General features: G+C 46.5%; 1 long non-coding RNA gene across 2 annotated transcripts in view; it reads left to right on the forward strand.

Moving 5' to 3' along the window:
• Positions 1–26,564, forward strand: part of LOC116575468 — a 91,399-nt gene that overhangs the window by 44,068 nt on the left and 20,767 nt on the right. For both annotated transcript variants that reach the window (XR_004279793.1, XR_004279792.1), the window contains exon 3: positions 2,450–2,579. This is a non-coding gene — a long non-coding RNA (uncharacterized LOC116575468). The remainder of the gene's footprint in view (positions 1–2,449; positions 2,580–26,564) is intronic.

Here is a 26,564-nt window from a genome sequence, read left to right on the forward strand (position 1 = left end):
CAAGTCTCTAGGGGCCTTTGCTTAACTGTTTCAACTGCAAAATGCACACTTAAAAGAGAAAGACCTCCTGGGTGGGGGTGTGGGGTGGTGTGGTGGGAGGGCGATGCCGGGGAAGCTGTCAGACTCATTCAACAGCCATCCCACGGAGGAGCTCCGTGGGCCAAGCCTGAACCCTCAGAGAGGTGGCACTTCTCCCTTTGGTGCTCAGTCCCTTGTCACCAGAGCTCATTATCTGCTCAGTGTGAGTCACTGTGCCCCACTCAGCGGCCCCCACACCCTTTAGCTGAGTAGGCTCTGAGAGGCTTCCTAGTAGGAGGGCATGGAGCAGGAAGGCCCCAGGCTTAGGCCTCCTGGGACTTAGGGAGAACACTGGCTTTCTCCTTTTTCCCATTTTGAGACACCATGGAAGGAGGGAAGGGAGAGGGAGCAGGAGAGCAGGAAGGGGAGATCTGAGCTTCAGAGTGGCAGAAAGGGTCTGGGAGAGCAGGTGCCTGGGTCACAGAGACCACAGATCTGTGTGGACTCTCTTTGTACTGATCACTACAGCCACAGCCTTGTCTCCTACCCTTTGTCTTGGTCAGGTCTCACTTGGCTGTCCCCAACATGCATTCCCTCCCCTCCAGCCTGTCGTCCCTCTTTCCTCACCAAGCTGCTCTTGATCTTTCTCCAACCCCACCTTCCTGTCCATTTTAACCATTAATGCGGGGCAGAGGCCCATGTCCTCTCCTGCCTAATCCCACTGCTTGCTAGCTGTCCCAATTAGGCCAGTGAAAGCACAAGTCTAACAGCAGATTCTCTCAAGTGTTGGTCATTCTACTGGTGTCCACCTGCCTAATGGAAGTATCCATCCTCCTGTCTGTGCCCTGAGACCGGGAACTCCTGGGACAGGACTATTCTATCCAACTCTGCATCTCAGAAGCTGACATATAGTTAAACCAGAGGCTCGTAACAGGGGCAGTTGTGCCTCCCAGGGACACTGGGTAATGTTGGGAAACATCTTCTGGGTTAGAACGGCGGAGGGATGGTACTGGCATCTAGTGGGGAGGCCAGAGATGTGTCTGATGTTGCAGCCCACAGGGCAGTGCCCCCACTCCATCCGCAACAAAAGATTATGACCCCAATATCAACAGTGCCAAGGTTGAGAAGCCCAGCCTAATCCCTTGGTGGTTACTCAAGCAATGTTTGCTGAATGAATACATTATGGAAAATGCTGTGAAATATGGGTTGCTTACCATCTGCCACATACTGAACTGATCACTTTCTCTGTTTGTCTTAAATCTTCCCTTCACCCCATAAGGTTTTAATCACCGTGAGCATGTGGGTGTATCTTCCCTACACCCTAGTCCCCCTAGGTCTGGCACTGTGCCTGGCACGTTACAGGGGTTTCATACGTGCTTGAAGAAGCTGAAGCTTGGGGAGGTCATCTGACGGAGAGTGGCCCGCTGGGGCTCTGACCCTGCCGTGGTCTTTCTGCAATATCACACCAAACAATAACTGCCTGCAATTTCCAATGTCATTTACACCTGCAGGTTCACTGACCTTCAGAAATGCGGGTAGAACAAGTTTTATTCAACCCCTTTAGTAGTGGGGAAGTTGAAACACAGGGGTCCCAGGGACTTGGTTTAAGTACTGCAGGGAGGTCTGGGTGGGTCTTCCCGGACCTCAGTCTTTTCAGAGGAGAAAACAGGTGGGCAGGTAGGGAGGGGGGGTGGAATTGGCACTTTCTCTTCCACCAAGACTTCTTGATGAGAATCTAAAGTAAGCCTGTCTGGGTCAGTGGTTACTGTGTTGGGGGGCTTTGTCAGCTAACTGGGGTATTATCACATTTCCAACCTCAACGAAGTGAATTAGCAAGACTCCTGAACTTGAGTCAAAGATCTGTGGACAGACGATCAGGGCTCGGTCACTATTTAAGTGATCTTGGCCAAATTCCTTAAACTTGCCTCATCTAATTTTTCTCCTTGGCTAAGTGGAGGTAATGCTGCTGGCAGGCATAGAGGAGATGAAGCTTGGAAACGCTTCTCGAGGTAAGAGCCCTAACCAGTGCTCTGGACTGGGTGTGATGGGTGACCTTTACATTAAAACCTGTTTTTTGGCTACATTCAGTGAAATAAGCCAGACACAGAAGGACAAACACTGTAGGATTCCTCTTCTGTGTGTCTCTGGTCAAAGCAGAATGGCAGTCTGGGGCAGGACTGGGGGCAAGGGAGAGGATGGGAACCGACTTTCTGCTTGGGAGGATGAAAATCCTGGACAAGGGTGGTAGCAATGGTTGTACAATGTTGTGAATATACTTAATGCCACTGAATTGTATACTGAAAAATGGTGAAAATGGTGAATTTTATTATCACACACAAAAAAGAACCAAACATGGATTCCCGGTTTTTCAAAAGGATTTGTGTGTTTGGCCTCATCAAATCCAGTTCTTAACCCAACTTTTCTTTGGCAGAGGAGGATGTCAAGGTAGAGAGAAACCAGATGACTGGCTCAGGGACGCATGCATGCGAGGATGGACCATGAGGAAAATGGGATCCAGGATGTGTCAATTCCATCTTGCTGCTTTTTGGTCATTGTCCCAGGTAAAGCCTTAGCTTTGGGTGGGTGGCTGGTGGTCAGAGAAGATGCCCTTTTCACTAAATAGGAATCAGGGCAAAGGTAAAGTATATTCTCAAAGTTTGGAAACCAAGCAGAATCAAGTCCTTGGGACATCAGTGCACTTGCTGCTGGAAGCAAAGTGTACCTGTTGCTGATCAGATGAGTGATGGCAAGACAGGGAGCAGTCCCAGAACCACTAGTGTGTCTACCCCAGTGTCGGAGGTGATCAAGTGCTTGTTGAGAGAATGCACAGATAAGCAAGCACATTGCATGGAAGAATCTGGTGTCACACCAACTGCTGATTCCCAGATTTGCCACCTCTTCTTGTCAGAGACCTGAGTTCAGGTCACTTTCTCCTCCTAAGCCTCAGTTCCCTCATCTGTAAATCAGGGATAATAATGTGCATAACTCACAGGCTTGTCTCGAGAAGTAAGTATAAGATGTGGTAAGTGTTCAATAAGATAATGGCTATCATAATATTACTGGCAGTAATAATGGATGAAACAAGGATTTTATATTTGAGCAAGAGTCTTCTCTGTTAGATCCATGTCAAAGCTTCAGGTCTCCGAGGTGCTTCCAGGAGAGGGGGGCTATGTGATATTCAGAGATGGGGCAGGCGGGGGACCATCCAGGATCTCATTTGACCATAACCGTCTGTGGTGGTGCAGAGAGAGAGCCTTTGTGTGATTTCGGGGCATCCCCGATACATAACTCTGCCCAGCGTCAGGGTCCTTATGTGTCAAGCAGGCATGGTGTTCCTCTTCTTCCGACTGTTGCTGTTTCCACGGGAGAGACAATCTGCCCAAGAGTTTTGTGAACGGCAAAGTGGTGTGCAGCATGAACTAGAGTCACATCAGGCACTGAGTTAGGGGCCAGGCTATAAGCCAGGGCCTGTGTGCCTCTGGGGTTCCATGCTTGTGATGGGAAATGTGCTCGGGGCCTGGGTGAGATTATCCCTTGTGAGCCGCTGGGCCCTGAATAGCAAGGTCTCCAAACTTCTCAGAAGAAAGGCTCTGCCTGCTTGCAAGACAAGTCTATAATTATAATTTTTGATTTAGAAAATAGCATGATTCAAGCTTGAAGCGGTGGGCAATGTGGGTAGTCATGTCTTGGTTTCTTTCCCAGAAAACCCTCAGCTAGGTACAACACACCTTTGATGGATGTACAGTAGAGTTTTTTCTTTCTGTGATTTCGAAGACCTCATTAATTCATTCAGAATATTAATTAGTTCTATTTTCAGCCATGACAAGCTGAAACTTTTCTGGCTCTTTCCCCCTCCTAGTGACTTTCTTTACTGGCCATCCTCAGCTTCGGTCATATTAACACAGCAAGGCGATAACCCTGGGGGAGGGGAGAAGACGAACAGAGAGAGAGGGCCCACGGGGCATGCTTTAAGAAATTAAACTCACAGAACAGCCTGGAAGACCACTGTTATGATCAGGGTTACAGTCAGCCAAAACTCAGGGAGCTGAAGTAAGTAGCCGGATGTCAGAGGGACTGAGGGCCTGAGGTGCTGGGCGTGTCAGGTACCCCCTTGTGCCCTGGCCATTGCACCGCAACGCAGCGGGGGCGGGGAGGGGCTGGAGAGGACGCAGAAAGTGGCATGATCTAAATGAATGGCTGGCAACAGAGACAAAGTAGAAAAGCACCCCAGACAGTCTGGGTTCGGCTGCTTAAAATAGGCAAAGACATTCTTTGGCTAATGTATAATCACCGCAGGGATTAATGCAGCGCTGCTCCTTGGGGTTAATTTATACTCCATGAGCTCCTATTTGATGAGATTTCTAAAATGCATAAGAGCACAGGGCTCGTTAGGGACTTTCATAAAAGCCTGGTTCGGGGAGAAGAGAGGGAGCCGGTGCCACGATGCCGGCCCAGAATAACCTGGGCAAGTCTGTCGCTGGGGGCAGGTGCGGAAGTCTGCTGCTGACCTGCCTGCCTGGGGGCCTTCACTCCTAGTCCCGCTCAGCACTGCAAGGAAGCAGCATGGGTGGAGAGCAAAGACGGGGCGCAGGGGGTGGTGCTGTCCTTGAATCCCAGCCGAGTGGAGGCAGAAGGGATCTTGGAGAACTTATCCTATCCTCCTCTGCTGCCTGTGGCTGGACAGATGAGGGAGACCGAGGTCTGAAGGGGTGAAAGCTCATGGTTCAGTGCTTTTTTCTTCTTTCCCTCTTCTGGATACAACCCAGCCCTCTGCGCTTGTCCAATATTCCCGGCAATTTCCTTTTACTACTGTTTTGCTTAATCAGCACTGATCCTAAGTTCTCACTCTGGAAGGAAGATGTCACTCAGTATCTTCCATTCCCTCAGAAGGAACATACTGCCCACCTTCTTGCCTGGTGTTGTGTTCAGCTCTGGAACATGCAGCTGCAGATCTCACCACGTTTCCCTTCAGAGGACTGTCGGGAGCAAGGCAGCATTATAAACAAGGACTCCTAAGCCTCCCGCGAGCTCCTGCTCTTCAGTACGTTGCTGCTGAATAATGAAGGGATCTCCTGATTGGTTTGTCTCTTTCTGTCCCCGTCTGTCAGTTCAGGAAACATGCACCCACAGATTAATCTTCCAGAAAACAGCTCTGGTCATGCAGAGCCCTCCGTGGTTCTCATCGCCTTGACAAATCCCACACGTCTAAACCCCATTTAGATTACTTATCCCTCACATCCAGACAATGTAGAGCTCGAGGTTGGTTCTAGAGCCTGCTGTCTGCTATTACCTTCAACAGGAGCAGCGGATTCCTGTTCTCCCCTGCCCAGACTTCCTTCCTGCTGTCTGCTTTGGGGAGCCACACCCACTTTTTAAGGCTCTCCTGTCACATCACTGCCCCCAGGAAAACTTCTCTGAACGCTTTCCAGAGAAAGGGTCCCTCACATCTCTGAACCCTTCTCAGAGACCTTTCCAGTGGTTGGTTTTGTAATTCCTGCAAGTTTTAGCTCATGCTCAGCCTCAGATACCGCAGTTTACTCATCTATAAGATGGGACATTAGTGATACCCAGCTCACCCCTTGTGAAGACTGAGTGTGGAGTTCCATACGCTAGCAGGTCCCCTCGGCCCAGAGATGATTGTTTCTATCGCTGTCATGGCACTGCTCGATAGAGCATCATTTCCATTTCTTGTTAGACTCCATAGCACTGGAGCTGTTCCTTTCATGTAAGTGAGACCTGCTACCTGATTGATCAGGGAACTGTATTACTCATTCATTGAACAGAGGGGTACTGATTGCTTCTAAGGTACCAGCTTCTGAGAACACAGTGGTAGAGCCACAGGCCTGCCCTCCTGCAGCCCATGGTCTGCTGGGGAGGCACAGACACAGATCAGGCTGCAGTAGCACAGGGGTCAGAGAAGGGGCAGGAGCTGACAGGATCCCACGAGTTCAAGTGAAGGGATTCACTGTGTTCTGACTCATCTCATGGAACATCAATGGTATTTGTCTTCCCTAAACAGTGCTTTTCTTCACTAAATCTTGGCCAAGACTCTAAAGTTGAGAACAAAGGGATTCTGAACAATGAAGGTGAAGAGCGGGGGAAGAACTGCTAAGGGTTGGCCCTCAAGTCAGGCCAAAGGCCTCGGCCTTTCACTCCCCTGGAGGCTATGAACGAACCTGACAGCGGGTGAACAGGGAGAGGGTTGCAGAGGAGAGTGCCAGGACACTGTGTGCCTCGTGCCCTCCCCACGGGTAGGCAGTGTGGGTACAGGAGGGAGGGTGGGCTTTTCTGAGTATCTGAGTGCTTGGCCTGGGATATTTGGGGGAACTAGGGGGTGGTAATGGGGTGTAGGGCGAGTGATGCATGGAGCCTGAAGAGCAGGGAAGCCAGCTGTGAGCTGTCTGGCCACGGGCCTGGAGTGTATGGGATGGTCAGCTGTAAGCCACGGGCGAAGGGAACACGATAAGCCACAAGCCAGAGATGGCATCACCCAAGCTAGGGGACTGTAGTTAGAGGCCCCCAGTAGATGTACTTCCATGGGGATCCCGAAAGAGTTGCATAAGGAAAGGGGTAAGCATTGCATCTGCCACACTCACAGGACCTCCTGTGTTAGATGACAACTTCAGGCATTGGACAGTTCCTGCCCTTCACCTCTCGCCACAGGAGTACCCTGGCTCCTCCCACGGCACCCTGCAGGACCCAGAGGCAGCCTGGAAGGAGGAGAGAAGGTGAGATAACAAAATTTCATTTTCTGCAGTGGGCCTCTTAGCCCGGGACAGGAGGACGCTGGCAAGAATAATATATATATATATATATATATATATATATATATATAGAGAGAGAGAGAGAGAGAGAGAGCTTTAACTTATTTATTCGGCAGAGAGACACACAGACAGAGGGAACACAAGCAGGGGGAGTGGGAAAGGGAGAAGCAGGCTTCCTGCTTCTGCCAAGAAGGGTGCCTGATGAGGAGCTCGAACCCAAGACCCTGGGATCATGACCTGAGCCAAAGACAGACATTTAACAACTGAGTCACACGGGGGTCCCAAGAAGAGGTTTTAAATAAGGTGAGGCTTCAGGCTTTGGTGTTAGGCTAAACTGCTAAGTTTTAAAACTGCAAAGTAGGAGTACTTGGTAGCACCTAAGAGTTGTCTGGAAAGTCAGGGTTCTTCCTTCTCCAGATCTGGGGAAGTGAGACTCAGCCCAGCAGTGTCAAGGCATGGCTGGGGAAGAATAAAGCTGCCCTTGTGCCAGGGTCGAGGATCCCCACAGAATGACTGAGTGACTTGCTCAATGGACACAGGAAGGAGGTGTGAAACAGGGTCATAAGCCAGGAACGAATTCTAAATTCTTCTGTCCTTGGTAAGGAGACAGGACCACACAACTCCCAGGGCGAAAGCCACTTGCTTGTTCCAGGCTCAGCATAGAACCTGGTGTTGACCTCAGTGTTGGAGCAGAGAGAGATTGCAAGGGCTCTAAATGGCAAAACACAGTAGGCGCAACGGTTAGAATGTGCTTTGATGGGAGAGTCCTACGGCTTTTGGTCCCTGAGGTCTGCAGGATCCCTGCCCATAGGAGGGCTCCTCGGGGTCTCCTGCCCCTGCAGAGGTCTTTCCTCTTCAAGGGAAGGAGTTGGGTGGAGGTGGCTCCTTCTGGGGAAGGATTTCCAGGGATTTTCCAGCACTTCACTCAAGTGCTTTCTGGCACAGCAGGACCTGTTGACTCGATACTGTTAAGAGCTCAGTGCTCGAGAGCCCAAGTGTCAGAGTCTGGGAGAGTAGAGATAGAAGGCAGAAGGGCCATGAAAGATGTAGCTGAGTGTTCTAATCATCTCGGCAGTGCGGAGTCAAGGGCCGCACATAGAGGTGGCTGAAAACCAAGGCTTCAGACAGCATGGGCAGGAGGGGGCATGAGGGGAGCGGCTCCCAGCCTGGGGGACCAAAGCCACTGCTGGGATGTCTGAGCCAAGCTGCAGGGAGGGGCTCCCTGGGGGGAGAGAGGTAAGTACAGGCCTTGAGGACGAAGTGGGGAGGCTGGGAAATGAGAAGAAAGGACAATATAGAGCAACATGGAGGGGAACCCAGGACTCTGGAAACGCAGAGGAGTATAATTTAAACCGAGGAACACAAATAGGTCTCAGGCCAGGCAGCATGTTAAAATCACTGGGGGGAACTTTAAAAAAAAATAGCAATGTCCAGGTCCTATCCTAGATCAATTAATTCAGTGTTTCAGGGGTGGGACCCGAGTATCAGTGTTTTTATTTTTAAAGCTCCCCAGGAGATTTTGCTTTGCAGCAAGTATTGAGCACCAGATTGGGCGAGTGAATCTGGGAAAGCTTCTCAGGAGGACAGAGTGTGCCTTGGGCAGGAGTGGGAGCTAGGTGAGGCTTTCCTGGAGGAAAGATGAGGCAGAGTCCAGAGGACATGGCAGGACATGTAGAGGGAGGACAGGCCATTCTTTGTGAAAGAAGAGTCCGTGGTGGGGGTCCATGGTGGGGGCTGTGGGTTGCTGGGGCTACACCAGCCCAAGGTGAAAGCTTCTGGGAAGTCATGGGCACATGTCACAGCATTTGAAGCTAGGGATGACATCCTCAGTTTGTCCGTGGGGGAAAGAAAAATGGTGGGTAAACACCCATTCTGCCTGTCCCTCAGAGGGAAGGTTCTGGAAGGAGTTCTGAACACCTCAAATCAAGCTCCTGTTTGCCACAACACTATCCTTTAAAGGCACCTTGACATTGGCTTTCCACTATCTTTGTCTCATTCTCCCTGAATCCATACTCCTCCTTCCCGGAATTATCTCGCAAACAAACTTCCTTCACTGCAGGCTTTATTTTAGGCCATTTGGGGGACCTCAATGGGCCTCAGACAACATCCAAACATTGTTCTCAAGGAGTTCGTGGACCCTGATGGAGAAGTCAATGAGCACAGAGGTAAACACTACACGTAAGACACATCCAGGGATCGGCCTCGAGGAGATGAAGGAGGGGTGCCAGGACCCATCTTGGGGCATTATGGAAGGCTTCCTGGAGGAGGAGTTATCTACAGGAAGATCTGGAAATCAGGAAGATACTGGCCTGCCAATGAGCATGTGTGGCTATAGGGTGAGCAGAGCGGGTAACGTTGAACATCAGTGCACAGAGTGGGAGATACACCAAGACTGTCTGCACCCAGAGTGACATCGACAGGGAATTGGGGGTCAGCAGTGCAGAGCTGGAGAGCACTATTTGGCGGGGGTAGGGTGCTGTGCAGAGCTCGACAGGAGCCAGCTCATGCGTGGCTTTCTTGGCCACTGGAGGGGTTGTTATACCACCATATCCTGGACACCACAAGGGACTCAGGCAAGATAACAGTCCCGTGTATGAGCTGTTTGTGACATGTGCGTTTCGGGTGTCTGGTACAGGGCCTGCCCCAGAAATTGCCTCTAACACAAACATTACTTGTCATTATTTCATCTTTCGGGTCCTTCCCCCTGTTCTCTGTGCCTTCCCTCCCTCTTCTTCCTTCCCAATTTTGTCTTCAACCTTCATCTCTTTTTTCTACTTTCTGGAAATAACCAGCTGCCTCCAAGTACTTAGCAAAGGAAAAAAAAAAACACCATCTTACCCAGAGAGAAACTAGTCAGAATGCTGTACATTCTGCCACCTGGCTCCTGGCTCCTTCAAAAGCAAGGAGGGGTTGGCGGAGAGAAAGAAGGTCTGTCTCCCGACAGGTGGGTGACATTTTATGGGGAATAATAACAGGATTTCTGTCAAGCAGGCATGATGGGTCCTAACGATGTTTGGGTGTTTATAGTTGTGTGAGTATAGGTCATGGCAGGGTCCCGAGGCATGTGAAATTTCTAGCTGCTGATGGGGGATGGCAACCAGTGTTTTCAGGTGGGATCGGGAAGATGCTGAGAGTGGACGGCCCGACGCTCACAGGTGCTCCTCGAGGGTTACTATAATAATTAGTTCATCAGTTCTTTCTATTTCCCCCACCAGAAATATCAACTCCAGGGAGCAGTCACCCTTCTTACCCATTCACCATGGCTGTGCCCAGTCTAGAACCACAACTGCACCTCATTTGCTGGTTAGGATTTTCTCCTGGTGCTGGCTTTTAGGGCTGGTTGTACACATCTGCTTCCCCCTGCTCCTCTGCTCAAGACAAGAGGGACAGCCCCACCCAGGAAGGGAGGGGCGCCATGTTTCTTCTTAGCTCTGTACCTCCACGATGGCTGACATTCTCTCCCCGAAACTGGTCAAAGCCACGGGATCCCCTCTCACTAAGGTGGGTTTGCACGGGCTGTTTAGGGTTAGTAACAACGCCATGAAAGACCCCGGTGTTGACTACTTCTCCACCCACTTTCCCTTGGGGGTGGTTCCATTTTCACATTAGGAGCCAGATGCCTATACAGGTTTCACATGTCGCATTCTGACAAGACTCTTTTCAGAGGTTCCCGTGGCTCTCTCCTGCAAAAGAGGAAACTTCCCATCGACCCCTTCATTTCTGTGTGGCTGGAATTGGGTCCCAGGCTCATCCCTGCACCAGTTGCTGGCAAGAGGGAGGAGGTGATGGGGATGGCTCAGGCCGGCTCTGCTCAGATCCGTCTGCAGGGAATTGTCACTAGGAACTCCTCAGGCTCCAGCTGGACCCGCTGGAATCAGAATCTCTAGGATGGGTCCCAACCCACGTGGTTATTGGGTAGCTGGCAACTCGGGTGCTCATGGAGCAGGACCTGCTGGTGCTGGCCCCCTGGGCTGAAAGGTCCCCCGGGGAGGGAGCCAGGGGGACGGATGCTGCTGCCAGCTCTCCCGCTCCAGCTGCGGTAACAACAGTGATGCTGCCCCTAGTTCCACCGCAGCCAACTCTGGCCAACTTTGTTCTCACTCGAACACTCAGCCAGTGTCTGAACTTCACTGCTTCTTAAACCTTTTGAAGTTCACTTTTGGGCATCAGACCTTAATATTTCATGTTCATAGACATCGTCGCTGTTTCATTCAACACGTTTTTATCAAGGCCCTGGAAGGGGTTCTGGGTTCACGACTGGGAACAAGGGACACGGGGAGGCTGGAGAAGGGAGCTTTGCAACATTCTGAAGGTGAAGATTCATTTCATCATTTTATAGTTGAGAAAAGCAAGGATCTGAGAACTAAGGGACTTGCCAGCGGCCACGGGGCCGGAAGGGCAGAGCGGGGGCTGGAGTGGCGGGGCCTCCTTTCCAGTGCTGTTTACTGCTCACCCACTCCCTTTCCTGCGCTTCCCTAAAATCCTCCACAAGTCTCGTTCCTTCTTCCTGACACCCAGGTGCTGTGCTGATAGAGAGCTGGGAGAAAAAGGAAATAAGGGAGATGACATTTTTAGAGGCAAGACAGTCTAAAAAAGAGTTTCCCCCCCTCTCTTCCTTTGTAGGTGAAGTAAAGCAAGTTAAAGGCTATGTGGGGAAATGATTAAGGATCAGTTAAGAATACTTGCCTGATAGACTTATTATCATATGATCTCCCTGATATGAGGAAGTGGTGATGCAACATGGGGGCTTAAGGGGGTAGGAGGAGAATCAATGAAACAAGATGGGACTGGGAGGGAGACAAACCATAAGTGACTCTTAATCTCACAAGACAAACTGAGGGTTGCTGGGGGGAGGGGGGCGGGAGAAGGGGGTGGGATTATGGACATTGGGGAGGGTATGTGCTATGGAGAGTGTTGTGAAGTGTGTAAACTTGGCGATTCACAGACCTGTACCCCTGGGGATAAAAATATATTATATGTTTATAAAAAATTTTTTAAAAAATTAAAAAAAAATAAAGAATACTTGCCTGATTTTTCCCATCCTCCAGATGTCTGTGCACCAGGAGAAAAAATGATCTGTTAACAAATAACAATAACAAATAAAGGAAACAACGTTAAGCTTCAGTCAGAGCTCTGTTGGGCTCATGCTCCGTAGCATCCGAAAAGTGGAGATCTCTGCAGAAATAAACTTGAGGCCACTGGGGGCTTGGTCCGGTAGGTCTTCCTTGTTTATGGAAGTACTTGAACTTTTGTAGAAAGTTGGTAATTCCTTAATTCAAAATGTGAATTTTCATTCACTGCCTATCTGAGTCTGGGCTGTCATGAACTTGAATTTTCACTTTATCTCCCCTGGGGAGTTTAGCATATTATAAATGGGCAGGAAACATTTCCTAGCATGGAGGTGGGTGGTTGCTCTGGACCTCAGCCCCTCACACATTCCCAGCTTACTGGCACCTTCCTTAAACCCTTCCAAGGCTCTCTGTCCTCTGTCCCCTGTCCCACCCCCCCAGCCCTGCTTACAGCCCCCTGGGAAAGATGTACTTCACCATGGATTCAGAATCATTCTGCTTTAAAGAATAAACGGTTGGATGTAGCTCATGGGTGCCCCTCCCGTGACAGTCTGCAGAGCTACCGTGAAAAGCACGTTCTGTGAACTCTGGGAAGCAGCTGCTGGGTCACCAGGGCGTAGCCTGGGGAGGGAACACTGGGCTCCACAGTGTTCTGTGAGGCTATGGCCAGATCTCCACTTTCTCACCTAAAAGTTGGTGCTTCTCCTCCCCTGAATTACTGCCCTCCATGGGTTTTCTGCATTCCCCAAAGAAACTAGTTGCCCTCAAATATTTGCTTCAAAGCCTGCCTCTGGGAGAAGACGAAGAAAGACCCCGCAGGCTGTGGCTCACGCAGGCCAATATGTGGCGTTATCCCCGTGATGTCTTGATCTGGTTTCAAGGCCTGGTCTGAGTGAGGTGCAACATGGCACAGGAGAAAGGTTATGAGGGTCATGGGCTCGCCTCTCTTCTAGGTTCCTACCTTGCTGGGTCATCTTGGACTTTTTGCTCAGCCTCCTAAGCCCATAGGATTCATGTCAAGGCCCCCTTCTCCAGAGGGTTTGCTTGTGTTGGTGAGTTCTGGGGAGGAAGTGTCCAGTGAGCCTTTGGTGTGAGGCAAATCCCTCTGCTCCTGGGTGGCAGCTCCAGGACTAAGCCTGTGATAAGGACGTGGGACAGTGTCAGCTGAGAAGAGCTTCTGTAGAGGCCAAGCAAAGAAATCCAGCCCTTCCTCTGCCCCCCAGCCTTCTTCCACTGTCCTAACTGGAACGGGCATAGCCACAGCACACACTGGGGTCTCCTGTGGCAGTCGGGGAGGGAAAAGAAGGAAGCCAGACTTTAGGGCCAGTGGGGAAGCAGGACAGAATGCTTCCCTGAAGGCTGGGTAGGGAGGATGAGCAGAGGGATGTCCAAACAGCTGCTCAGGAAGAGAGAGAAGCACCAATTAAGTGAGCAAACAAATCAATCTGTAATTACAAATTATGATGTGATCTAGGAACACGAAAGGGGAGCTTCGCAGAGGAAGTTAAGCAGGATCGAGGGCAGGAAGGCTGAGGGGGAGCCATCGGGGCCCAGGCTTGGCCGCCCGCGTTCACCCGGGTGGGAATTCCCCAGTGTGTGCAGCGAGCAAGCTGAGCCCAGATGCTGGGGCGGCAGAGCCCACGGGTGTTCGAGCTGGAGTTTGTCTTGGGGTTTCCTGTTCTTCTCACCCTCCCCGCGCTTCCTCTAGAAGGTGTCCTGTCGGACAGATGCAGACGCGGAGGCTCCACGCCTCCAGTCTGAGAGCGCGGCGAGGCTCACATGGCTTTGTCACACATCCTGCCTGCCTCATCGCCAGGCCCTGGCTTTCTTACCCGCAGCCTGTTCTGCTACTATCTTCTCTCACCTCCCAGAGCTGTTTCCTCTTTGGTCCTCCCGAGTCAGGAGTCGGAAAGGCGTGGAGGGGGATGAAGATGGGCGGCAACACGGGGCGCCTCACTTAGAACGCAGCGGGGACCCCGCAGGGCGTGCTCTGCTCTCCCGCACGTCCGCTCCTGGCAGCCTGCGCCCCCAGCAGGCGGGGGAAGATGAGAAATATCTCAAGAGAGGGCACATTTCGCAGAGGCATGTTACTTCTGGCCTTTCTCTCCTGTCCTAGGAACAGGGCACTGACCACCACTGGCGAGCCAGTGAGGTCCCACCACGACCTCCAACTCTTGTTCTGCTCCAGTGAACTTCTCTGCAGAACAATCCTCCCCAATTTCTTCCTAAAACCTCATAAAAGCTGACCTTCCCTTTGTCCCTTCGGACTTGCCCTCAGTTCACTATAGTTTGCTCGTCCTGAATTGCAGTTCTCCGACTCCGGAGTGAACTCATTTTGCTGATATAATAACCGGCTGCTTTATTTTTAAGGTTGGCAGATGTCACAGAGTTAATAATAACTGTCCCTTCCTGAGAGCCTGCTCAGAGCCCCCTTGAGTATTTCTTCTCACGGAATCCTCAAAGAACCTGGATGGGGAGTTATTGACAACATATGTTAGCTTTATCTCCTGTGCATGCAAATTGTAGAAGTGAAGTCACATTAAATTAAACCCCAGAAAATGGGGTGGGGTTATTATGGAGACAAACAAGTATCTCATGCAGCCCAGGAGCAAGATCAGCAAACTCCAGGGAGGGTCTCAAAATACAGCCTGCAAAGCTGAGTGCATTTTCTCCCTGTTGGACCACCTCTGCTCTTCTTTGAGCATCCTCCTGTGTGCCTCATGCCCGCCTTTCTCTCTCTCTCCCCCTTCTCTCCCTCCCTCTCTCTCCTTCACCTGCTCTGCACCCCATACAACAAACATGGTAGCATCACAGCTGTCCCAAGCTTCCACATCACACATTCAGTAACTCCACAGACCATTTTCTCTGTTCCAATTCGGAACACCCAGGGGAAGGGAGCAACCAGCTGCAGCTGAGGGAAAAGGTCATGAAAAACTGTGACTGCTGCAACCTCCTGCAGGTGGGGTGGCGGGAAGGGGGCGACACGCAGTCCTTCCTGGAGAGTGGACCAGGCAGAAATGGCAATAGGTGTCCATCACACTCACTACACAGGTGAGGGAACTGAGCCCCAGACAGGCCAAGTTGATAATGTCACACAGGTAGCAGGATAGCGATTTGAACAGGTGACTGAGTCCCCAGAATGCTTCCTTGTGTTGTCCCAGAGTTTCTCACAGTGTGGGACATACCCCAAAGTTGGTATTTGAGATAAGCTTTGGTGCTGCATGAATGGACATTTAAGCTTTAATATATATTAGAAAAATAAACAGCACTATAAAACCATAATATAGAATTTCTTTTATAAAAAGATTGTAAATGATAAGAAGGAGCCAATTAAAATATACATTCAGTAAATCATAGTATAGATTGCATAGTACATAGATAGGACAAAATTCGTGATGGTCATTTGCACAGGACTAAATATCAGCAGGGGTACTTTCATTCTGCCACTGAGACTTGTTTTTTCCTGTAAGTCCAAGGACCTCATCATATTATTCTCTAATTCTGCTGTCTTATCTTCTCTCAATAGAAACAAAGTGTAGGGACTCAGTTACCATTTCTGCTCATGTTTCCGAAGCAAAACAATAGAAATCTATTGAGTGTTTCTGTTTATCTGTCATAGATAGCTTGTGCCCTCCCCCCCAGGACAAACCTTATGCAGAGTTCATCCCTCACAGGAAAGGTTTGGCTTGTGTTGCCAGATGGGGTGCAAATATAACTTTATGTTTTCAATTGAATTAAGCATGAGATCCTCCACACTTCTCAGAAAGTCCAGAATCCCATATGAGGTCTCCAGAGTCAACCCTGGGGGTCTGCACTGTCCATGAGGCCAAGTCTGACCACGAACTGAAGGGAGAGGGAGAACTGGAAGCTGGACCTCCAACTGCTTCTCCTGTCACCATCAGAAGATGCTGCCATCAGGAATTTGTAACCCTTGTCATGATGGCTCCCTGGCTAGTCCAGATCTCCATGGGAGTCACTGGGGTGAACACTGCAGGGGAGCTGGAAGTGGTTGTTGGAGAAGTGGACTGTGTTGACAGATCTGAAGTGGTTTCCATGTGTGGCTCTACTGTGGTCCCAGACAAGCATCTCTCTTCTTCCCCTTTCTGGGTTCTTGCTCAGGACACTAGTCCAGTTCTTCTTGTTGTCGTCCTAAGAATGAGAATCCTTGGTGTCCTTATCAGTCAGAAGACTTTGGCTGGGACTATCCCATTTCAACCCAATAAGTTTCTTTAACCTTTTCTTTTCTTTTCTTTTCTTTTCTTTTCTTCCTCTTCTTTCCCCTTTCTTCTTTCTTTCTTTCAAAGATTTTATTTACTTATTTGACAGAGAGAGACACAGTGAGAGGGAACACAAGCAGGGACAGAGGGAGAGGGAGAAGCAGGCTTTCCACGGAACAGGGAGCCTGATGTGTGACTTGATCCCAGGACCCTGGGATCTTGACCCTAGCTGAATGTAGATGCTTAATGACTGAGCCATCCAGGCACTTCTTTTTATTTCTAAATGGGGTGAGAGTTTAAGGTATTTTCCTCCTAGCTCATTGTGCAAAATGGCCACTTCCACCCCAGATCACTGAGAACTTCGAAGTCTTTAAAGGGAGCTCTAGTCCAACTCACTGAAAATCCATTCACTGAAACCCAACTCCATGGTTGAACACTTTAGTAAATTGCTAAAACTCCTGATTAACCAAACACTTGTTTTAATGATGTGTCAGTTTGAAGTGTTTTGTGGTGTGTGTGTGTGTGTGTGTGTGTGTGTGTGTTTGGGGAGGAATGGGAGGGGTCCTCAAAACTTGTTAACTTGGGAACCTTGGTTGACTAGTCTCCATCTTCTCAGAGCAGCATTTCAAGAAATTTTTTATTGAAGGGACTTAAGAGGTACAAACTTCTTGTTATAACATAAATAAATCACAGGAATGTAAAGTACAGCACAGGCAATGTGGTCAATAATATCATAATACACTTAGTGTGATGAACATTTCATAATGTATAGAACTGCTGAATCAGCATGTTGTACATCTGAAACTAATTTAATAGTATATGTCAACTATACTTTGAAAATAAAAAAATAATAAAAAAAGAAATGTTGCATTCATCTGAGGTTCAGAGCTAGTGGGCAGTTCAGTCTTCCTATAGCACATTCACTCCATGGCCCTTTCAACACTTTGCTTCAGCTTCTAAATAAATCTGTACCAATTTGATAGGTTACAAATAAAAGAAACCCCTCAGCTGGATGGAGACTTAATAAACCCAAATCATGGAATGAAGACTATGTACTCTACAGTTTTCTTGTGAAATCATGATCCTATGTTTGAGAGGGTATTCATATATGAAGCTGGATGAGAATTGACCCCAAATATCAAATTCTTTATGCAAAGAAGTGTCAGTTGAGTATGACCCATTCATTTCATAAAGGTAACTAAGTAAGCACCTTGGCCGTGTGAAAAGAATATAACACAGTCATTTATTATCTGTGTTTTACAGTACACACTTCCCATCACCACAGAATGTTGATTCCTGGGGAGGGGTGAATCCATCTGCTGGGAGGGTATGCAGCCAGCATTTCCCCCATTGTGGCCAGCAGCCGGTGTCACTCATAGGTCACAGACCCCTTTTCTGCCAAGTCCAGAGCACCTTTAAAATCTTTTCAAGGCTTTGTTCCAGGCAGTGCAGACCAAATGCTGAGTTTTGGGAATGGGATAAAATCTCTCTGCCATCTTAACTGGTTCTGCTGGATTATAAACTTTCGTTGACCTGGTTCTGTTTGCTGATGTTCTTCCCCACTGTTCCACATTCCATTTTTCATGCTGCTCTAATGGTTGCTTTCTGGCTTCAGAATATGTGTACCTATTGCAGGGAATTATCCCTCATTCTGCCAGCCTTTGCTCATCTGTCTGAATTTACCTACAGAGGGTTTATGGCTCTCTTTCCCCATATTCCTCGCTTGTTCCTGAAAAAGCAGACCTGTCCTCCTCCCCCAGACCAGTGTGGGAACAGCCTCGTTCAGAAAACTCCCCTCCTTTGGTTTTACAAAATGTTCATTACCAGTATGTCTTAGCAATGCCCAACACCAGAGGTCTCGGACACTGCTAAGCCCTATCCTTGGCCATAGCCTACAATTTGGATTCCATTGTGCTCCAGGCTCCAGAACTTTGGTATTTCCATCTACCAAGATGCTGAAGTAGCAAAATTACCTGCCTCGATGTCCAAAGAGTCCCCTTAGGGGTAAACAATCTTAGGAGACAGGAATTTATTTTCTGGTCCTGTAGAACTATCCACATGCCCTGGGAAATCTGTCCTTCTGGAAAGATCATGAAAGTCTTCAAAGCTACATTCAAAGTTATTTCTTTATAAAACCCCAATGCTTTATACATTCCTCCAATTTGGCCTTTCTTGCACTGTATTTTAATCATACGTGTGTGTATCTTATCTCTATGCTCTCATACAGACTGAGAGACCCATTAGGGAAGAGATAGTTTTGTTCACTCCTATGTCCTGAGGGTAAGTCACAGTGCCCACTAATTAGTAGGCAGCACAGTGTACAGGACAGAGTCAGGCTTAAGCATAAAATAGCTCCAGGTTCCAATCCCAGTATTGACAATTTCTGGTTATGTAGTTGTCTTTGAATTGCCTGGGCCTTTCAAATAATCTGAATAGGTCACATGGATTTAAGAAATTAAGTAGAGTAAAACATTTTCATAACAGAGCAGCCGTCACCTCCTCTCCCTGTCTCTGTCCTGTTTTTTTTTAAATTTATTTTTTATTTCCAGCATAACAGTATTCATTATTTTTGCACCACACCCAGTGCTCCATGCAATCCGTGCCCTCTATAATACCCACCACCTGGTACCCCAACCTCCCGCCCCCCGCCACTTCAAACCCCTCAGATTGTTTTTCAGAGTCCATAGTCTCTCATGGTTCACCTCTCCTTCCAATTTCCCCCAACTCCCTTCTCTTCTCTAACTCCCCATGTCCTCCATGCTATTTGTTATGCTCCACGAATAAGTGAAACCACATGATAATTGACTCTTTCTGCTTGACTTATGGGCACTTCTTACTCTTTGGACTGTTTCTTCTGGTAGTTTGCTCCATATCACTAAATAATGTGCTTATGTTGCTCTTTTTGTATTACATATTTAAATAGTATCTATTGATGTATTGCTATAATTAGGATTTAACCCTTTATATATATTGTGTATATATATTGTGTAATATATACATTATATGCATTTTGTATACTTATATATTTTGTATATATTATGTGTGTGTGTATACTTTTTCTTTTGGCAAATTTATATCACACTGTATATTTAACTTTTTAACAAGGTTTGCAGAATTATGACTATTTTAAGTTTTCTCAAGAGCCAGGTAGTACATTATGATTTTATTTCCTTCCTTTGTATATTTTTTGTCTTAATACTTTTCTCCTAAAACTTATTATTTTATTTTAGTTTTTTTTACTTTGCAAAATCTTCTTTATAATTTTCCTCCATACATGTTTTTTTCAAGAGCCTCGGCCAATCAAATATTGTCCCATCCAGTCTGAAACAGTTACCCTTCTGGGTGGCATGGCGACCATCCTGGATATTCTCGTACTTTCACCTGGGTGGGGACCTCTTTTCCTGCATTTTACATTTCCTCTTCCTTGGATTACTTCCTTAGATTGCTAGAGCATCTACTTCTTCATGACCTAAAAAGTAAGTGAAGTTTTACAGCATTTGCATATGGGAACATGAATTTGTATCCTACTGGGATTAGGTAAAGTTTGGAAGTGGTTTGACCTCAGTATTTAGAACATACTCTCTTATCTTCTAGCATTCAGTGTCGCCGACAAGACATCTACCACTACTCTGAGTATCCTTCCTTTAGGGGAGACCATTATAGGTTAGATTGTGTGCCCCCAAAAGATATACTAAAGTCCATAGCCACTGGTAACACGGAATGTGACCTAACTTGGGAAATGGAGTCTTTGCAGATGTAATTGGTTAAACAAAGATGAGGTTGTACTGAAGTAGAGAAGCCTAAATGCAGTATGATTTTTTTTTTTTTTAAAGTAAGGAACCCAGCATGAGGCTTAAACTCGTGACCCAGAGATCAAGAGTCAGTTGCTTAACCAACTGAGCCAAACTGGCACCCCAATTGGTGTCCTATAAGAAGAAAATGTGGGCATAGACACAGAGACAGGATAGCCATGTGAAGACGGAGACAGAGGTTGGAATTATACTGCCCTGAGCCAAGGAATTCCTGGAGCCAACAGAAGCTGGAAAATGCAAAGAAGGGTCTTCTCCTGGGGATGAAGGAACATGGCCCTGCCAGCACCTTGATTTTAGACTTCTGGCCTCCAGAGCTGTGAGATAGTAAGTTTCTATTAAAAAATATTTATTTATGTATTAAATTCCAGTATAATAATTATATCATATTATATTTGTTTCAGGTGTGCAATTCAGTGAATCAACAACTCTACACATTCCTCAGTGCTCATCATGATAAACATACTTTTAAACTTCTTCACCTATTTCACCCATCTCCCCACTCGTCTCCCCTCCAACATCTTCCAGTTTGTTCTCCATAGTTAAGTGTCTATTTTTTTTGTTTGTTTGTCTCATTTTTTCCTTTATTTGTTTGTTTCTTTTTTTTTAAGATTTTATTTATTTATTTGACAGACAGAGATCACAAGTAGGCAGAGAGACAGGTAGAGAGAGAGGGGGAGGCAGGCTCCCTGTTGAGCAGAGAGCCCAATGCGGGGCTCAATCCCAGGACCCTGGGATCATGACCTGAGCCAAAGGCAGAGGCTTTAACCCACTGAGCCACCCAGGCGCCCCTATTTGTTTGTTTCTTAAATTCCACATATAAGTGAAATCACATGGTAGTTGTATGTTTCCATTGTTTCAAGCCACCTATTTTGTGGTATTGTTTTGGTACCCAAGGAAGCTAGTGCAGGAAACTTTTTTTAAAGCTCTTTAGAAACTTATATTTTGAAAGTGAACTATTATTTTCCAAGTTTTACATATAGACAGTTTTGAAAGTAAAATAGTCCTTGATTTGAGTCAAATTCCCTAGAATTCTAGAGGCAGACCCTGAGAAAGGGATTCTTCTGCCAGTGATTTACTGAGGAAATGACCTTCAGAAAAAACTGCCAGAAAGCGAGGGAAATAGAAGTGAGCAGGAAAGGAGCTGGGCAGGTGGCTTCAGCTGGAGTCTAGCCTCAGCCTGCTCCCATGGAGAGGTTGGAAGTGCCCCAGAGCTGGTCTTCCTGGAGGCAAGCATCTCTGTATTTGTCAGCCTTCAGCTGGCTTCTACCTCTTGCTGCTGGTGGGACCAGAATCACCCCTCTTACCAACTGAGCCAATTCTCTCTGCGGGGATGGGACTGCTAGCCACTGGCCAGTGATGAAGATCTGGCAGAGTACTACCAGCATCTATCCCAGTCCTTGTTTCCTCCATCTAGACATATTAGCTTTTCACAATAAATTTATTTCATCCATAAACAGCTTTTCCAGAATTCTGATGGGCCATAATTTCTGAAGAAACTTCAGCATGGAGGGCCAATGGGATAGACAATAGTACCCCCCCAACCCATTGCAATTGGATCCAGGCCATTTCTATACTCTTTGCCTCTTTCTTATCCCCTCTAGATGCCCTCTCATTCAGGTAGAATTTCTGCTAGGCCAAGTGGCTTCCTCAGTGAGGTGCTGTAGACACTCATCCTTACTCCTCCCTGCCTCCAACTTGTAGCAGCATGACTATCTCCTCCTCACAATGTCTAAGACTAATGACTCCCAGTTATATTGTAATATACTAGTCTCCTGACCTACTATTATAAGAAGCTAAACTGACCGTGCAATACTCATAGTTTTGGCTTTAGGAGAATCTTACTTTGTTCTCAGCTACATGGATTTCTTCCTCCACCTGAGGAATCTCTAGTCCCATGGAGCCTAAATGTTCAGGGTTTAGAAATCAAATCCCCAAGTGGGTCATGAGAGTGATGCTGAATGGGTCACTCCTATTCCCTCCACTTGATTTCCAATCCACACGTATGAACTGTTGGGAATATATGTCATGCAATGGCCACTGGTTTAAGTATATCTCCCATCCTCACAAGGTATCATCTTCAAGCTGATGCTTTCACTGCTCCTTCAAGAGACCATTCCAATAACATATCTTGTGGGTAGGGATTGGAAGGTGTGATATATGGGATACAGTGGTCTGCTGGATTCCATGTCATGAGGGCACCATACTTTCTCTGCTACATGGTGTGTCTCATGGTCTGAGGCAGTGTTATGCAGGAGATCCCATATCAGCCATCAAGCATGAGCCCTCAGACAGTGATGCTAACCAAGGCCCTGTGGCATGAAAGGCAAGTTCATGTTCAGCTTATGTGTCCCTCTTGTAAGATACATATGGAAAAAAGGGTAGGACAAATTGCTGTCTTCTCCAGACTGGAGAGGATTGGGTGTGAATACCTATTAAGATTTTGGGTGGTCCCAAAGAATTAATAAGATTGATAAACCTTTGGTCAGACTTATCAAAAAGAAAAGAGAAAGGACCCAAATAAAATCATGAATGAAAGAGGAGAGATCACAACCAACATCAAAGAAATACAAACAATTATAAGAACATGCTATGAGCAACTCTACACCAACAAATTTGATAATCCGGAAGAAATGGATGCATTCCTAGAGACATATAAACTACTACAACTGAATCAGGAAGAAATAGAAAACCTGAACAGACCCATAACCAGTAAGGAATTTGAAACAGTCATCAAAAATCTCCAAACAAACAAAAGCCCAGGGCCAGATGGCTTCCCAGGGGAATTCTACCAAACATTTAAAGAAGAATTAATTCCTATTCTGAAACTGTTTCAAAAGATAGAAATGGAAGAGATTATGCTGAGTGAAATAAGTCAAGCAGAGAGAGTCAATTATCATATGGTTTCACTTATTTGTGGAGCATAACAAATAGCATGGAGGACATGGGAAGTTAGAGAGGAGAAGGGAGTTGGGGAAAATTGGAAGGGGAGGTGAACCATGAGAGACTATGGACTCTGAAAAACAATCTGAGGGGTTTGAAGTGGCGGGGGGCGGGAGGTTGGGGTACCAGGTGGTGAGTATTATAGAGGGCACGGATTGCATGGAGCACTGGGTGTGGTGCAAAAATAATGAATACTGTTATGCTGAAAATAAAAAATAAATTAAAAAAAAAACTAAAAACAAACAAACAACAACAAAAAAAGAAATGGAAGGAAAACTTCCAAACTCATTTTATGAGGCCAGCAACACCTTGATCCCAAAACCAGACAAGGATCCCATCCAAAAAGAGAATTACAGACCAATATCCTTGATGAACACAGACGCAAAAATTCTCACCAAAATACTAGCCAATAGGATCCAATAGTACATTAAAAAGATTATTCACCACAACCAAGTGGGATTTATTCCAGGGCTGCAAGGTTAGTTCAACATCTGCAAATCAATCAGTGTGATACAATACATTAATAAAAGAAAGAACAAGAACCATATGCTACTCTCAATAGATGTTGAAAAAGCATTTGACAAAGTATAGCATCCCTTCCTGATCAAAACTCTTCAAAGTGTAGGGATAGAGGGCACATACCTCATTATTATCAAAGCCATCTATGAAAAACCCACTGCAAATATCATTCTCAATGGAGAAAAACTGAAACCTTTTCCTTTAAGGTCAGTAACATGGCAGGGATATCTATTATCACCACTGCTATTCAACATAGTACTAGAAGTCCTAGCTTCAGCTATCAGACAACAAAAAGAAATTAAAGGCATCCAAATCAGCAAAGAAGAAGTCAAACTGTCACTCTTTGCAGATGATATGATACTATATGTGGAAAACCCAAAAGACTCCACTCCAAAACTGTTAGAACTTGCACAGGAATTCAGTAAAGTGTCAGGATATAAAATCAATGCACAGAAATCAGTTGCATTTCTTTACATCAACAATAAGACAGAAGAAAGAGAAATTAAGGAGTCAATCCCATTTACAATTGCACCCCAAACCATAAGATACCTAGGAGTAAACCTAACCAAAGAGGCAAAGAATCTATACTCAGAAACCTGTAAAGTATTCAAGAAAGAAATTGAGGGAGACACAAAGAAATGGAAAAATGTTCCAAGCTCCTGGATTGGAAGAACAAATATTGTGAAAATATCTATGCTACCTAAAGTGATCTACACATTTAATGCAATCCCTTTCAAAATCCCATCCATTTTTTTTCAAAGAAATGGAACAAATAATTCTAAAATTTATATGGAACCAGAAAAGACCTCGAATAGCCAAAGGAATATTGAAAAAGAAAGCCAAAGTTGGTGGCATCACAATTCCAGACTTCAAGCTCTATTACAAAGCTGTCATCATCAAGACAGTATGGTACTGACACAAAAACAGACACATAGATCAATGGAACTGAATAGAGAGCCCAGAAACAGACCCTCAACTCTATGGTCAACTAATCTTTGATAAAGCAGGAAAGAATGTCCAATGAAAAAAAGACAGCCTCTTCAACAAATGGTGTTGGGAAAATTGGACAGCCACATGCAGAAAAATGAAACTGGACCATAGCCTTAAATCACACATGAAAATATACTCAAAATGGATGAAGGACCTCAATGTGAGAAAGGAATCCATCCATCAAAATCCTTGAGGAGAACACAGGCAGCAACCTCTTCAACCTCAGCCACAGCAACTTCTTCCTAGGAACATCGCCAAAGGCAAGGGAAGCAAGGACAATAATGAACTATTGGGATTTCATCAAGATCAAAAGCTTTTGCACAGCAAAGGAAACAGTTAACAAAACTAAAAGACAACTGACAGAATGGGAGAAGACATCTGCAAATGACATATCAGATAAAGGGCTAGTATCCAAAATCTTTAAAGAGCTTAGCAAACTCAACACCCAAAGAACAAATAATCCATTCAAGAAATGGGCAGAAGACATGAACAGACATTTCTGCAAAGAAGACATCCAGCTGGCCAACAGACACATGAAAAAATGCTCCACATTACTCGGCATCAGGGAAATACAAATCAAAAACCACAATGAGATACCACCTCACACACGTCAGAATGGCTAAAATTAACAAGTCAGGAAATGACAGATGCTGGCAAGGATGGGGAGAAAGGGGAACCCTCCTACACTGTTGGTGGGAATGCAAGCTGATGCAACCACTCTTGAAAACAGCATGGAGGTTCCTCAAAATGTTGAAAATAGAACTGCCCTATGACCCAGCAATGGCACTACTGGGTATTTACCTTAAAGATACAAACGTAGTGATCTGAAGGGGCACGAACACCCAAAATGTTTATAGCAGCAATGTCCACAGTAGCCAAACTATGGAAAGAACCTAGATGCCCATCAACGGATGAATGGATAAAGAAGATGTGGTATATATATACAATGGAATACTATGCAGACATCAAAAGAAATGAAATCTTGCCATTTGTGACGATGTGGATGGAAATAGAGGGTATTATGCTTAGCAATGAAATAGGTCAATTGGAGAAAAACAACTATCATATGATCTCCCTGATATGAAGAAGTGGAGGGGTTTGGGGGGTAGGAAAAGAATAAATGAAACAAGATGGGATTGGGAGGGAGACAAGCCATAAGAGTCTCTTAATCTCACAGAACAAACAGGGCTGCCGGGGGGAGGAGTGGGGAGAGAGGGTGGTGGAGTTATGGACATTGGGGTGTGTGTGTGCTGTGGTGTGCTGTAAAGCGTGTAAACCTGGCGATTCACAGACCTGTACCCCTGGGGCTAAAAATACATTATATGTTAATTTAAAAAAAAAGAGTTTGGGTGGTCCCTTCTAGGTTATATCAAGGACTCAGCATGAATTTCTCTTGTATGCAATTCAGACTTCCTGTGTGTCAGTAGCTAGATCAGGCTGGTGGGAAGAAGCCTATGCTTTTGGGCTCAGGCATGCCTCCATCTCTGCCATTGTGGCTCCTCTGTTTGTGCACACATTGCATGGAATGGGGGTGGCCAGAGACAACGACTGGTTGACATGTCCTGGTGAGTCATTCTTCCCTCAGTTGTTTAGTGCTTCTTCTTCTTCTTCTTTTTTTAAATTAATTTATTTTCAGCATAACAGTATTCATTATTTTTTCACCACACCCAGTGCTCCACGCAATCCGTGCCCTCTATAATACCCACCACCTGGTACCCCAACCTCCCATCCCCCGCCACTTCAAACCCCTCAGATTGTTTTTCAGAGTCCATAGTCTCTCATGGTTCACCTCCCCTTCCAATTTCCCCCAACTCCCTTCTCCTCTCTAACTTCCCATGTCCTCCATGCTATTTGTTATGCTCCACAAATAAGTGAAACCATATGATAATTGACTCTCTCTGCTTGACTTATTTCACTCAGCATAATCTCTTCGAGTCCTGTCCATGTTGCTACAAAGGTTGGGTATTCATCCTTTCTGATGGAGGCATAATACTCCATAGTGTATATGGACCATCGTCCATTGAAGGGCATCTTGGTTCTTTCCATAGTTTGGCGACCGTGGCCACTGCTGCTATAAACATTGGGGTACAGATGGCCCTGCTTCTTCTACAGTGTACTCTCTAGTGGGCCTGTGACATGCTTCATTAAGATTTTCTCCCATAGATCCATCCATAAGCCTCATCTCTGGACATCTTTATCCCCAGTCTTCTAATATTATTTCTTTTAGGCCCTTGT

Source organism: Mustela erminea, chromosome 16 (assembly GCF_009829155.1).
Source record: "Mustela erminea isolate mMusErm1 chromosome 16, mMusErm1.Pri, whole genome shotgun sequence".
Taxonomy (NCBI): Eukaryota; Metazoa; Chordata; class Mammalia; order Carnivora; family Mustelidae; genus Mustela; species Mustela erminea.